At 45.9% G+C, this 12,981-nt stretch overlaps 1 long non-coding RNA gene across 1 annotated transcript; it reads right to left on the bottom strand.

Moving 5' to 3' along the window:
- Positions 1-9,587: 9,587 nt before the first annotated feature.
- LOC144168937 (uncharacterized) lies at positions 9,588-12,708 on the bottom strand. Its single transcript, XR_013322306.1, has 2 exons — positions 12,536-12,708; positions 9,588-11,595 (listed from the first exon to the last, which is right to left on the bottom strand). It is a non-coding gene; the product is annotated as an uncharacterized LOC144168937 (long non-coding RNA).
- Positions 12,709-12,981: the final 273 nt, after the last annotated feature.

The following is a 12,981-nucleotide window of genomic DNA, read 5'->3' as shown; positions in this document are numbered from 1 at the left end:
GACGGCGCCTTGACCGGAGTTTTCGATGCTTCCGCGAAAGCGGAAAGGTTTCCGGGCGTTGTGTGGTGTTTGTGGATATTTGCTTTTCCGTTCCTTTTTGTGTTAAACCCTTTTCCTGCGCTGCAGATGTGCCGTAAAGGGCGCAGCCACACGTCGTAATCTGGGGTCGGGCTCCAAAATGCCCCAACGTGCGTTTAGGGGTGTGTCGCCGCCTTATTTATTGCCTGGGAGAGAGCGAGATCGCGCTGATGAGGAAGAGGACTGCACATTGCACTTCGAAACCATGTGCTTCCAGACATCAAATTCCCCATATCGACGCTCCCAACTAAGCGCCTATCCTCCGACTCGCAAGCTGTTGACAGCACTGCGGAAGGTAGCGGCGCCCCAAGTCAATCATGATAAAGCGCACTACATAATTGTGCTCCTACGCGCCTCTCACCTCCGTAAATCTGACAGGTGTTTTTTTTTACTTTTTTTGGATGATCTGCATACAAGGAAGGTTTTTGCTGCGGAAGTCTAACGGGCCACCATGTCGTCCAAGCAGTCTGAAAAACGCAGAGGAAGACAAGACGAGGGGCTTTCAAGAGCAATGGGGACTTTCTTATTTCTTCACGGAATCAAAAGACAAGGTGTTGTGCTTAGTCTGCCACCAGACTGTGGCTGTGCCGAAGGGGTACAATGTTCGACGGCAGTTCATGTCTTGCCATCACGAGAAGTATGGTGCTCTCACTGGCAACGTTTGTGAGCACACCGTGATACAACTGAAGGCGGCATTGAGCGTTGGGAAAGCAGAAAAACCTGTACAAAAAGGCGGCCAAAGCAAGCGACGAAACGTTAAGGGCAAGATCGTCATTTCTGAGCTTATCGCCAAACCATCCAAGCCTTTCACTGAAGGCCTGTTCGTGAAGCAATGCCTGCTCGGAGTCGCTGATGCTACATGTCCCGGCAAGAAAAAGACATTCGAGAAAATAAGCCTCTCTCCAAACACAGTCGCCCAGGGAATTAACGAGATCAGTGAAGACATTGAAAAAGGAATAATCTACAGATGCCTCGAGTTTGAAGCATTCTTTATTGCAGTTGACGAAAGCACTTGCATTACAGACAACGCACAATGTGCTATTTTAGTAAGGGGTGTAGACAAAAACATAAACTTCACTGAGGAACTCCTGCACTTAATCACAATGAAAGGCACGACCACAGGGGCGGATATCCTTTCTGTTCTCGAAAGAGTGGTCTAACACGCTGGACTACCGCGGGAAAAGTTGGTTTGTTTGGCTACATACGGTGCGCCATCAATGGTGGGATGCAAGAGCGGGCTTGTTGGTCAATTGCGGACGATACTCGCCGCACTCGAAATCACCAATCAATTTTCCGCGGTTCACTGCAATTTCCACCAAGAAGCGCCCTGCTGCAAGCCTCTGTAAATGAAGAGCTTCATGGAAATCGTGCTCAAGGCAGTGAACTTCATCCGTTCAAGAGCTCTTAACCACCGCCAATTTGTATCTCTTTTCGAAGCTGTTGGCAGTGACTATGGTGAAACTTTGTACCATACACAGGTGCGATGGCTCAGTCGTGGAAGAGGGCTGAAGCGATTTTTTGACCTCTGGGTGTATATTGACGCCTTCATAAAGACCAATAACGGGGCCACTGTTGAGCTGTCAGACGAAACGTGGCTTCACTCTCTTGCGTTGCTCAGTGATATCACTGATCATTTGAGTTGCCTCAACATTAAACTTCAGGGAAAAATCAAAGTGATCACAAAACTGCATGACGACATTCAGGCTTTTCAATCCAAATTGCAGCTTTGGGAGAGACAGATGAGAATTCAGAAGTTTGATACTTTTTAACTCTGAAGTAGCTGGAGAACATGGACAAAATATCCTGTGATAACTTCGGTGACCTCTCCTCCATGATCTCCAAAGGGCATTCGTGGAACGCTTTCAAGACATCACCATCATCGCCGATGAATTCCGAATTTTCTCGTTGCCGTTTTCGGTGACGCCACGCTCGAGCTGCAGATGGAACTTCTTGAGCTGCAGGCTAACACCCCGTTGAAGCAGACATTTAGGACGTGGCTGTACCAGACTTCTACAAGTTTCTTGATGGTGAAAGTTTCCCGGCGCTACGTCAACACGCTGCCATGATCATTGCCATGTTCGGAAGCACCTACTTGCGTAAACACGTGTTTTCCTTGCTGAAGGTCAGCCCTCCGGTCGAGGATGACTGATGAGCACCTGTGATCGACCATGAGGATCGTTTCCGCGCAAGACGTTTATGTGGAGATCTGTTCTATAGTCGCAGCCAAGCGTTGCCAAGCATCAAGCCAGCATGTTTAAAACAATAGCAGCTATATTGGGCTTCTCAGGGAATAAAGTTTTATGACTTTCCTAAATGGCACTCGCAATATTTTCTCCTGTATTACTATCAATAACGATTTATTCTAGTACGATACACCGGCGCAACTGATTGATTGATTGATTGATTGTGGGGTTTAACGCGCCGACGCAACGCAGGCGATGAGGCGCGCCGTAGTGGAGGGCTCCGGATTAATTTTGACCACCTGGGGATCTTTATCGTGCGCCGAAATCTCGTACACACGGGCGTTTTTGCTTTTCGCCTCCATCAGAAAAGCGGCCGCCGCGGCCGGGAATCGAACCCGCGACCTCGTGCTCAGCAGCGCAACGCCTTAGCCACGGAGCCACCGCGGCGGGTACACCGGCGCAACTACTCTCAAGCCTTTTTTTTTGTGAGGCACCCAATGCGGTCACTATGTGTTGAAGCATAACCGTGGAACAAATATTTTATATTTCAGAATCGGTCTCCCAATTTTAGTCACCCCGTAGATCGCTATCGATATGTTTCTCGAATTATGACCCCCAATTTCATTCAGGAGTGACCCAGCATATGTACAAGATGTGGGAAAGACCTACTTTTTTATTTCAAATGGCCGCATTATCTGACATTTTGTTACCCCCCCTCTCTCTTTCATCCTTCTTCGCTATCCCGGCCCTTGCGGGACTAAAATTCGTGACTGCGGCCAGCTCACGGATGTTAGTTTGAGACCCCTGGTCTAGGGTCTCGAGGTCAGCACGCCGCATGCACTGCACTGAATGATCAACGGCAATGAGAACCCCGCCACCTTTCTGTTTAGGTCCACTTAATTTTCTGTCGCTTCTAAAGATTTGATAGTTAGAAGGGAAATAGTCGGAAGACGAGATATCATCGGAAAGCCAGGTTTCTCTAATGACAATAGCAGAAAATTTAGAGCATACAATATTTCTAATAAGTTCAGAAGACTTAGTTCGTAGAACTCGAGTGTTTTGATAGTATATGTCGAGACTCTCGTACTTACTACTACTAATAATAATAATAACAATATTAATATAATATTAATAATCATAATAATCAATCAATCAATCAACCTTTATTTTCAAGGCTCAGGAACAACCCTGGGGTCTTGGTACTGGTACACTGTAAGGTCCACTTATGAGATTAGCGGCCAGGGGCCAGGGCTGCGCGTGAGAACCCGCCGCTCTGTCTGGTGGCCCACCACTATGGACTCTACGCTGCAGCCGTCGCCAATTCGTCACGGCGTGCACGGGAGACGGATTGTCTGGCCCACCGCATACCACAGGGATAATACCCCATTCCCCATTGAGAAAGCAGACGGCGCCGTCGGATTCCGGGAACCACCGTCGGCGTGACGCGCGGAGGTGTTGGAATTACCGGCGTCGAAGCGCGCGCCGTGCAAGAAACCATTCTTAAAGCGCCCCCGCCAGGGCAGTGCACTGTCGCCGTCTTTGGGTTTCACCCCGCGGGGTCGCCCGCACCTGCTCCTCTGCGAGCGTGCCGTTGACCCGAAGATTATGGCGCCTCATTGAATATTCCGTGGCGTGCTGAGTGACAGCTGTCTACATGAATTTGGCCACTCCAATACGCGTGTACAAACGCTACAGGGGCGTTCCCGAGAGAGGGTGATCTCGATGCTTTATAAGGCCGAACTTGGCCGTTGGAAATCGTTCTTGTCTGAGCGCCGAGCTGGGCAGTTCCCGGCGGGACAAGGAGTCTCGACCGTTAAAGCTAGGTTGGGATTCATGAGCCCCCAAGGCTAGAGGTTAAGATGGCGTCGGAGGTTTAGGGTGCAGCGCCGTACCGGACAACTAGACGGATCTTGCAGCGAGACACAGTCTCGGCCGTCGTTTCTCGAGCGGTTTGTGTACGCTCCGAGAATAGGAAAGTTAGACGAAGTTGATGAGCTCGAGTGATTTGTGCGCACTCAGAGCTACGGTTTAGCGGAAATTCGAAGTTTTTCTTTTCATTACTAATGTACTCAGTTTTCCTACTGTAAATAGCTGTATATATACTCGTCGTTTCACTTAATCAAACCCAATGCCTCGAGTTCATCGATTCGACCGCCGTCTCCAAGAACTTCAACACGATCGCCCTGCCAGCCTCCTGCCAAATCAACCGGAGCCCGGGCGATTGGGTTCCTGATCGACACTGGACTTCGGGGAAACGATCTTTACTTACACCATATACAAACATTCATAAAAATCAACTAAAGCAAAACAACACAACACAGAAAACCATATGTATGACAGAAACAATAAAGTAAAAATAGTTACAGAGATCCCAGAAAGCAAAACAGCAAAAAAAGGAAGCCTAGTGTTATAAACCATGACACCCGGCCAGCAAAACGTTGAAGGCACGTAAAAAATTGAAAATACACAATCAAATACTCAATGAACATGACGAATATCGATTATACCCATATAACGAAGGTATTATAACAAAATATTACGAAGTTTCAAAATGGAAAAACGAAGTTCAGCGTTACAAGCACTGACACTCAAAGCTACAGAAATTCAAGCAACACAAAACCAGGAAAAGTGAAAAACAAAGAAGCAAGAAAATGATTTGCATAAAATAAATACGACACATCAATTTGGAATGGCATAAAGTCACTTAACCTACAACAGTTTTCAATTCATTAGAGAACAAAGAAAACGAGGTATGGAATTATCAAGACGATTGGAATATTCATTATATGCACATTGTATTCTGCAGATGGACGAGCGTCGTCTGCTTAAAGCATCTGTTGTAAAAGTTCGAAGTGTTCGAAAAAGTTGGTTCGGCAAGTTGACATTGATAAGTGCAACCAAGTCATCACACAAAATATCACCATGAAGAAGTTTATAAAAAAAATTCCCGCGCCTTCCCGCGAGGGGAACACGAGTAAATGCACAGTATTGGGGCCTCAGTACTGGTTGAAGGCAGTGTTGCTTCCATCGCTTCTTCCGTGATGCTGGAGTAGCAGACACGAGTAAACGTGGGAGCGAGCGTCAACCAAGAAAGGAAGGAGCAACGCAGTGACTGAAGCACGAGCGACCGCTAGCCGCTTTATTTTTGCAGCGCGCTCAGTAGCGGGAGAGCAGTACGGGGGGAGAGCGGGCGTGCGCAAGCAGCGCGCGCCCTTCCACGCCCCTCAGCGCTGCTATCACGCACCTGTTACGCCGAGACCGCGACGGAGCGAACGGGCTGACTACGACGCATGCGCGCGCCAGCTGCTGTTGAGAGAGAGGAGGGAAGGAGGAGCGGCCCACCTGCTGCGGACGCGGAGCTGTTTAATCCGTCCGACGCAGGAAGAGGCGATGCTAAGAAATGCTCTGCATTTAAAAGATAATATCAGCTCGCATTCGTCGACACCAAAGGGAAAGAATACTGTTGAGACAAGATATGCTGCCGTTTGCGTCTTCGTGTACATGACGGAAACGGTGCTGAAAGATAGAAAAGAACCTATTTTGAACCCTTTCGATACGATCACTATTGGACTTGTAAGTTCCATTCAAAACATCAGAACCGTATTCGAGAAGAGGTAAGCAGATAGCCGAATAAAACTTCATTAATAATAATCAGTCAATCAATCAATGTTCATTAGAGTGCCCAGCAACAGCCGAGGCCTTGGTTCTGGCGCACTGAGGAAGACAAAATGCGGCACTAATATACAGCAGAAACTCACTATATAAACAGTCAAGGAGAAGAACAAGCGAAGAAAAAAAGAGCAATAAAACCCTAAGGATAATAAAAAGGTACTCTAACCAAAATTAGACGATTAAGAAACTTTAATGGTGGATCAATGGCAAAAGTATGTGGAACAATGGTCACGGCAGTTGGGTGAAGCAAGCAGACATAAAAACATATTCGCAGATATAGGCGAAAACACAAAGCTTCAATTGAACATGAATGTATGAAACAAAATACAGCAACTGATTTATGAAATTACAGCAACAGAAGACCGAAAGTACTAGACCCATCACTGTGGCTCCTCGCAGCACAATAAATGGGGTGCGAAGGAAGGCAATTCGCATACCGTAATATATGACAAGTCAATGAAGCAATTACAGCCACAAAGTCACGAATATATAGAACTTACAAACAAGAAACAAGAACTATGAAGACATTGCACACAGAAAAACGACATAAAAAAACAAAAAAACTAAAAAAAAACTGCGCCGAAAAGAAGAGTAATTATTGTATCACAGTCAAAAACTCCCGAAGGGGACGTTGAAATATATCAAGTTTCCCAGAGTGACAGTTATAAAGACGCTGCACTCTTTGGAGGGGGGAATGGGTGTTGAGTGCTGTAGCATTATCGAAAGGGGGGGTAAACCTTGTTGTTTTCTGTGAAACACGAAGGCTGACTTGTGCAAGTAGTTCCTGGCATGTGATAATACCATGAAGCAGTTTGTATAGAAAAAGAAGATTGAGGCGGGTTCGCAGACAACTCAGAGAGACAGGTAATGGGAATCTGGATACTGCTAAGGCAGTCTCGGGAGGCCCAGAGGAAAAACGATGCCTGTATATTGATTGAAATTTGGTCTGAACCCGCTCTATACGTTTGCTGTTAGAATGACAGGTTCCATTCCACACGACAGAGATATATTCTAGTTGAAGAATACAAAGTGTTTTTAATAGTTTCAGGAATGAATTAGGAGACTGAAAGTCCCGTGAAAATCTGCATACAGCACCAAGAGAGCGAAGAGCCCGCCGAGTAAGTTAATCGACATGGGGCGAGAAAACTAAGGCGCTGTCAAAGAGCACTCCAAGGTCTCTGATACCATCAACCCTAGACAGGGGGCCGCCGTCAATGGTGTATGGAAAGTAAATGATGTTTGTTTTTCGGCCATAAGAGATGACGTTTGTTTTCTTTGGATTAAGATTTAATCTATTCTCTGGACACCATTTAGAGAACGAGGACACAGCTTTGTTTAGGGAAACACAGTCCTCAGCAGACTTAATACGTTTGAATATTTTGATGGCGACAGCATAGATTAGGAACGAAGACTTCTTGATTGCAGCTGACATATCGTTTATAAAAATAGAAAACAACAGAGGGCCCAACACAGAGCCTTCGGGCACACCACTTGTTGTCCTGTACATAGCGAACTTCTTGCCGTTAACACTCACATAACAAAACTGATTGTGTAGATAACTCCACAACAACGCCACGAGTGGTGCATCAATGCCAGACAGTAAAAGCTTATTAAATAACAACGAGTGGCAGACAGCATGAAATGCCTTGCTCAGGTCGCAGTATACAACGTCAAACTGGCTCCTCTCTGAAATAATAATAATTATAATTATAATTTGAATATTAATAATAATAGTAATAACAATAATAATGTAATAATAATAATAATAATAGTCACAATTACTATCATCATGTGGGGCGTGAAAATATATTTGCCATGGGTGGGGTCCTATCTAGTTCCACCACTGCGTTTTGTTAAAGCTAGCGGCATGCTGCGGGAATCTACTCACAATGCTTCTCTTTATTGTTTTTTTTTTCCTTCCTTTATCCCTCCCCCCCCCAGAATACATGGCCGCGTATGACAGCCTTACGCTCAATTTATCTTTCTTCTAGATGCACACAACAAACTTGAAGACAAAATGGGCCCTTAACCCAAATATCCTTCTGGTTATTCATAATTTAGCTGTGTCACGCTACACACTCAACAGAACAAAGGTTAGGATACTAATAGTTTGTAAAGCATATGTAACATACATGCACAAAAACGCTATGCCTCAATGTGGTATTTTCAGTTGTATGTTTGGAGTCAAAATAACCTGAGTTTTAAAGACATCACCAGCTTCAATTTCTGCTGTAGGTACGTAGGGTATATCCATGTTACACCAAAGGTATGCAGCTCAACACAGTGCCGAAAAATAGAAGGGCCGAATTTACAAGAATTTTTTTTCCCCGGAGCGGTCTTGTTGCAAATACAAAAGCGGCAAAAGTTTGCTTCGTGTTTCACGTCGCTCATATAATCGAGAACCTTCTCGGTTCTGTAGAACGTAAGGGGATTGCACAGTGAAATTGAAATGGGAGGGAAATTAGATTAGTATGACAGAGGTGGCACTGCCAAATTGTTCTTATGTGTTGCATGCAAATGAACTAAACATATCAGAAAAATTCCCCGCATTTCCCCGAGGGGAAGAATGTGAAAGTGCGAATGCACGAGTTGAATTTGCGCGGTTCGGTAATGTTCGCGAAAGAGAGATCACACACACGCACACAACTACAAAGAAAGAAAGATGCATTTATTCACAGACACCTATTTGTGTTGTCGTTGTACTTGATTGCTAGAGCGGATCTCAGCTTTGAAATTTCGTGTCAGTACTCCTTTAAGCGGGTGCATTAGCCCTTCTCACGCCCGATTCCTGGCCAATCCCCCAAGTGGGTATGTGCCATGTCAGCGGCCAGGCAGCGCGCGCCCATCTCTCCCCGTTGCCAAGGAAGACGAGGAGATTCCTGGCCAATCCCCCACGTGGGTATGCAATGCGGACATCGCCAATTGATTGCTAGAGCGGATCTCAGCTTTGAAATTTCGTGTCAGTACTCCTTTAAGCGGGTGCATTAGCCCTTCTCACGCCGGATTCCTGGCCAATTCCCCACGTGGGTATGTGACATGTCAGCGGCCAGGCAGCGCGCGCCCATCTCACCCCGTTGCCAAGGAAGACGAGGAGATTCCTGGCCAATCCCCATCTCCCCCCGTTGCAAAGGAAGACGAGGAGATTTCTGGCCAATCCCCCACGTGGGTATGCTATGCGGACATCGCCGGTGGACGCAGGTTCAGGGTCGCTTAAGAAGTGCATCGCACTTAAAATACGCGGCTATAAAATAAGCTGAGCGCTAACGGTATAATGGGCACAAGCAAGACTATAGGATAATTTGTAATCACAATACAAGGACAAATTGGCATATATTCGATCTCTTTATTGTTAAAATCATAGCTTCTTTTAGAATTCTCTCGCTGCAAACCCGCTTGGAGGGGCAACCAGAAAAGGTTATTACGCCTCTAAGTTGCATTTGACGGAGGCACTGCTATGTAGGTTCTCGATTTTGTGAGAAACAGCAGCATGTTGCTAATTTCACATTCGTGGATATGCTCCTTTTTGACGAAGAGCAATCCGTCGTGACGTTCGCTGTTAGACAACCTGTGTTGAGCGAGGCTCAGTTCAAACATGCACCAGCGGCTGCGGCAGAACGCAGGGCTGAACACGAAGAGGGAGACGCGACTCTGGGAATTGGCTCGGCATGTATTCTCGGTGATTGGAATACCCGGTATGAAGTCACTCTCGGCGACGTGAATTCGGAACTTGAGGGGAGGTGATTCAAGTTTGGGCAGCAGAACATCTTGAACCAAATCTTAGTCAGAGGCATGGTAGGATATGAAAGCGTCCCATGCGTAATTCCCCACGTTCACGTTCCTCCTGTAGCCTTTGATGCCAACTTTAAGGTACAAAGATATATATATGAAGTACCAGCGGCATTAGTAAGCGCCATAAACAAGCATGGCAGAAACCATGATACAAAGTATCCCCGGAACGGCGTACTTAGTCCACACCTACGCACTCTTCCTCTCTCCATGCAACGCTCCGAACAAGGTGTCCTTGCTGTTCCTCTGGAACCTTGCAGACCATGCACTCCGCGCACTGCACTTGGTGTTTGTCAAGAAAGTTGTGAAGGTTGTTGAGGTAGCAACTGCAGCAATCCCAGGGATTGTAGCTGAGGCTCACGTTCTTTGTGCCGTTCAGGTCGAGAAACATTTCGTTGTCCAGCCATGCGAGCTCATTATGGCTTAGATCCAACATTTTTAGTTTAGTCATTCGAGAAAAGGTTGGCGGCGTCCACTTCTTTATCCGATTGTGCTGGGCGAAAAGCACTTCTGGGGAACTATTGAGAGGTTTGTCCACATGGAGTTGTTGTATGCTGTTGAAGGATATATCAAGCACTCGTAAGGACACCAGCGGAATAAGTACATTTGTGCCATTTAAGACAGTGAGGCGGTTGTGGTTCAGGTTCAACACTAATAATCTTTTCAAACCGGCCAGCGTCGCTTCGTTGAGCTCTGTTATTTTGTTTGCTTGTAAAGAGAGAACCTTCAGTTTCTCCAGGCATATAAATGGGGAGCCTAGTAGAATCTTCAGGTGGCACCCGTCCATGTGTAGCTCACGCAAATTCGGGAAACCACATAGGTCCCGATCACGTAACAGTGTCACGTTGCTTCCACTTGTAATTAATTGCACAGCACTGCTATTTCTATTACGGCTGCCGGGCCAAAAGGTAAACTCCACTCCAGGAGGAACATTTGTGCGAGACATGTTTACACATGCCAGTGTTTTCAAAGAAAATATTGCTTCTGGTATACCAGGGAGCTTCGTGCTTGTAAGAGAAATTTTCTTAACCGATGGAATGCGGTTAAACGCCTCCGGATGAACGGTCTTAATAGGAGATTGTGAAAATTCAAGATGCTGAATACTCTTCATGGGAGGAATATCGTTGTAGGAGATGTGGTGGAAATTACATCTGTAGAACGCGAAATGCCTAATAGGTGTGACCGCGACAATCTCCAAAAGAGTCCTGGGGATTATGTCCCATGTCTTCAAAAGCGTAATGACTGCATCGGTGGAGATGGAGGAAATGTTCCAGGTCATGATGGTATCTGCGGGAACACGCAGATAATCCGGGCCAGGGAATACGTAGAGGAACGGGTCAGCAATGCTGTAAACGCTGAAAATGCCGCTTCGGTTGACCCGCTTGCTGTCACACATGGCGACAGCTACCCGCGGGGGCTTGCCGAATGTCACGTCAAATGTCATTTGCCGCATGTATAACTGGATTCTCAACCAAACAAGCAGTCCGAGGTTGCTCCCTTTCGCCGCGTCGAAGTGATCGTAGCTACTATCTAAATTGTCAGAAAAGTCGTCCCATTTCTTTAATCTCAACCGTCGGAGGGATAAGCAGACTGGAGCACATCCCTGAGACACAGGGCGAACGGGATCTTCTGAAACCAGTAGTTGCTCCATTGTCATTATCTCGGTATCACCAGGATCAGACTCGTTATACTTGACAAGAATGTGACAAAGAGCGTGAAGATGGCCGTTCTCAAAGCTCAGGTTGCAGTTCTTGAATTCACGGGGGAGTGTCGTCCGGTTCGTGGTTTGCTGGCAGGGCAGATAGGCAGAGATTCCTTCGGTTGAGGATACCCAAGTCCACAGAAAGAACAGAAGCGTCTTCCAACGCATAGCATTCTGGAACAGTTACGAATGCAGATATTAAAAAACTAATATTTTTAACGTTACGAGTACTGAATAAAATAAAAACCGGCGCAATTTCTTTCTCGTCAGATGTCAAAGAACTGTGCGTTTCAATCGCAAAAAATAGTGGTGATTTCGTTTTGCATGAAAGTGATTACCAATTTTACTACATTTAACTGAGATTTTGCTTAAACGCGTTTGTGGAAAGCGCAGCCCTCTGTTTCTCTAGACCTGCAATTTTCTTCAACATTTCAACCGTTAGCAGACAGCCATGGGCCGTGTACAAATTTGCCGTTCTTTGCTACTCAACTGCTTGCCCCAGTACTTGCATGTTTGTTCCCTAAGATCCAACTAGTACATTACATTCTAGTATTATTGGGGTATTGTACCTTTTGAAGTCCCACATAGTAAAGTACACGATTAAAAGGAATATCTGTAAGATCACCAATCTCATATAAGATTTTTAAGGCTCTAACAGAATTATCGAGCCTTGATCTCGTCTTTAAATATGAATTTTTTGTGCCGTTCCTATATTTCGGAGTGGTTGGTATGACACCAACTCTACAGTATCTTTTTGTCAACCCACCTTTAAACGTGTGAGGAATTGACGTATCACCGTTCCAAACGTGAACCTACCATACTTGACTCTGTGCATAATAAACTGTTTTTTTTTTCAGAATGCATTGTACAATGTAAAACTACAACCCCAAATAGTGTATTTTACACAGAGATATCACAGATGCGGTTATGTAGCTGATATGTTGGGAAATTGTAAGAATGTGGTCACACTATATGCGCCCCATAAACTCCTTAAAGATACGGATTTCGCAATATTTACACGGCGGATTTTCGCTGCAACTGGGAAGACTTTTGCTTACACGACTACATAGTGGACGTGACGTAATAACAAGAACGAGAAGTGGAATTTACTTACATCGTTGTAGTGCATGACGTTCCGCGACGAGGTATTCGGAGCAACACTCGTCTGAGTTTCTGCCTGCAATAAAGGCAGAGTTGGCCCCAGAGCTTCTATTTTATCGCGCAGTCAGCTCGGAGCTGAAAAGGACATGAAAGAGGAAGCGAAAAAATGATTGCTTGCGTGGTGGTTGCTATGAGTGCTTCTGTCTGGGAAGATAGATTGCTGGCGGGACACAAAAAAGCAATCTCGCTATGGTAACGTGATAGCGACGGCCAAAGAGCGGTGATAGCGCTCAACGCTGTTCGTTTCCCTGTGTGTTTAGCCGCCTCGCTGTTATCAATTGCAGCCGGTAGCGTCAAGCAGGTCCGATATATATGAGTTGGTCAGCGCCGAATAAAGGCTTATCCTTCGTCATAACTACCCGGTCCGTAATCTGCTGATCCGGTGCGCTTCGGATGATC

This window comes from Haemaphysalis longicornis, unplaced genomic scaffold, assembly GCF_048455015.1.
Source record: "Haemaphysalis longicornis isolate Haplotype H1 unplaced genomic scaffold, Haemaphysalis longicornis Haplotype H1 scaffold_2, whole genome shotgun sequence".
NCBI classification, from domain to species: Eukaryota; Metazoa; Arthropoda; class Arachnida; order Ixodida; family Ixodidae; genus Haemaphysalis; species Haemaphysalis longicornis.
This window is presented reverse-complemented; position numbering and strand designations above follow the sequence as displayed.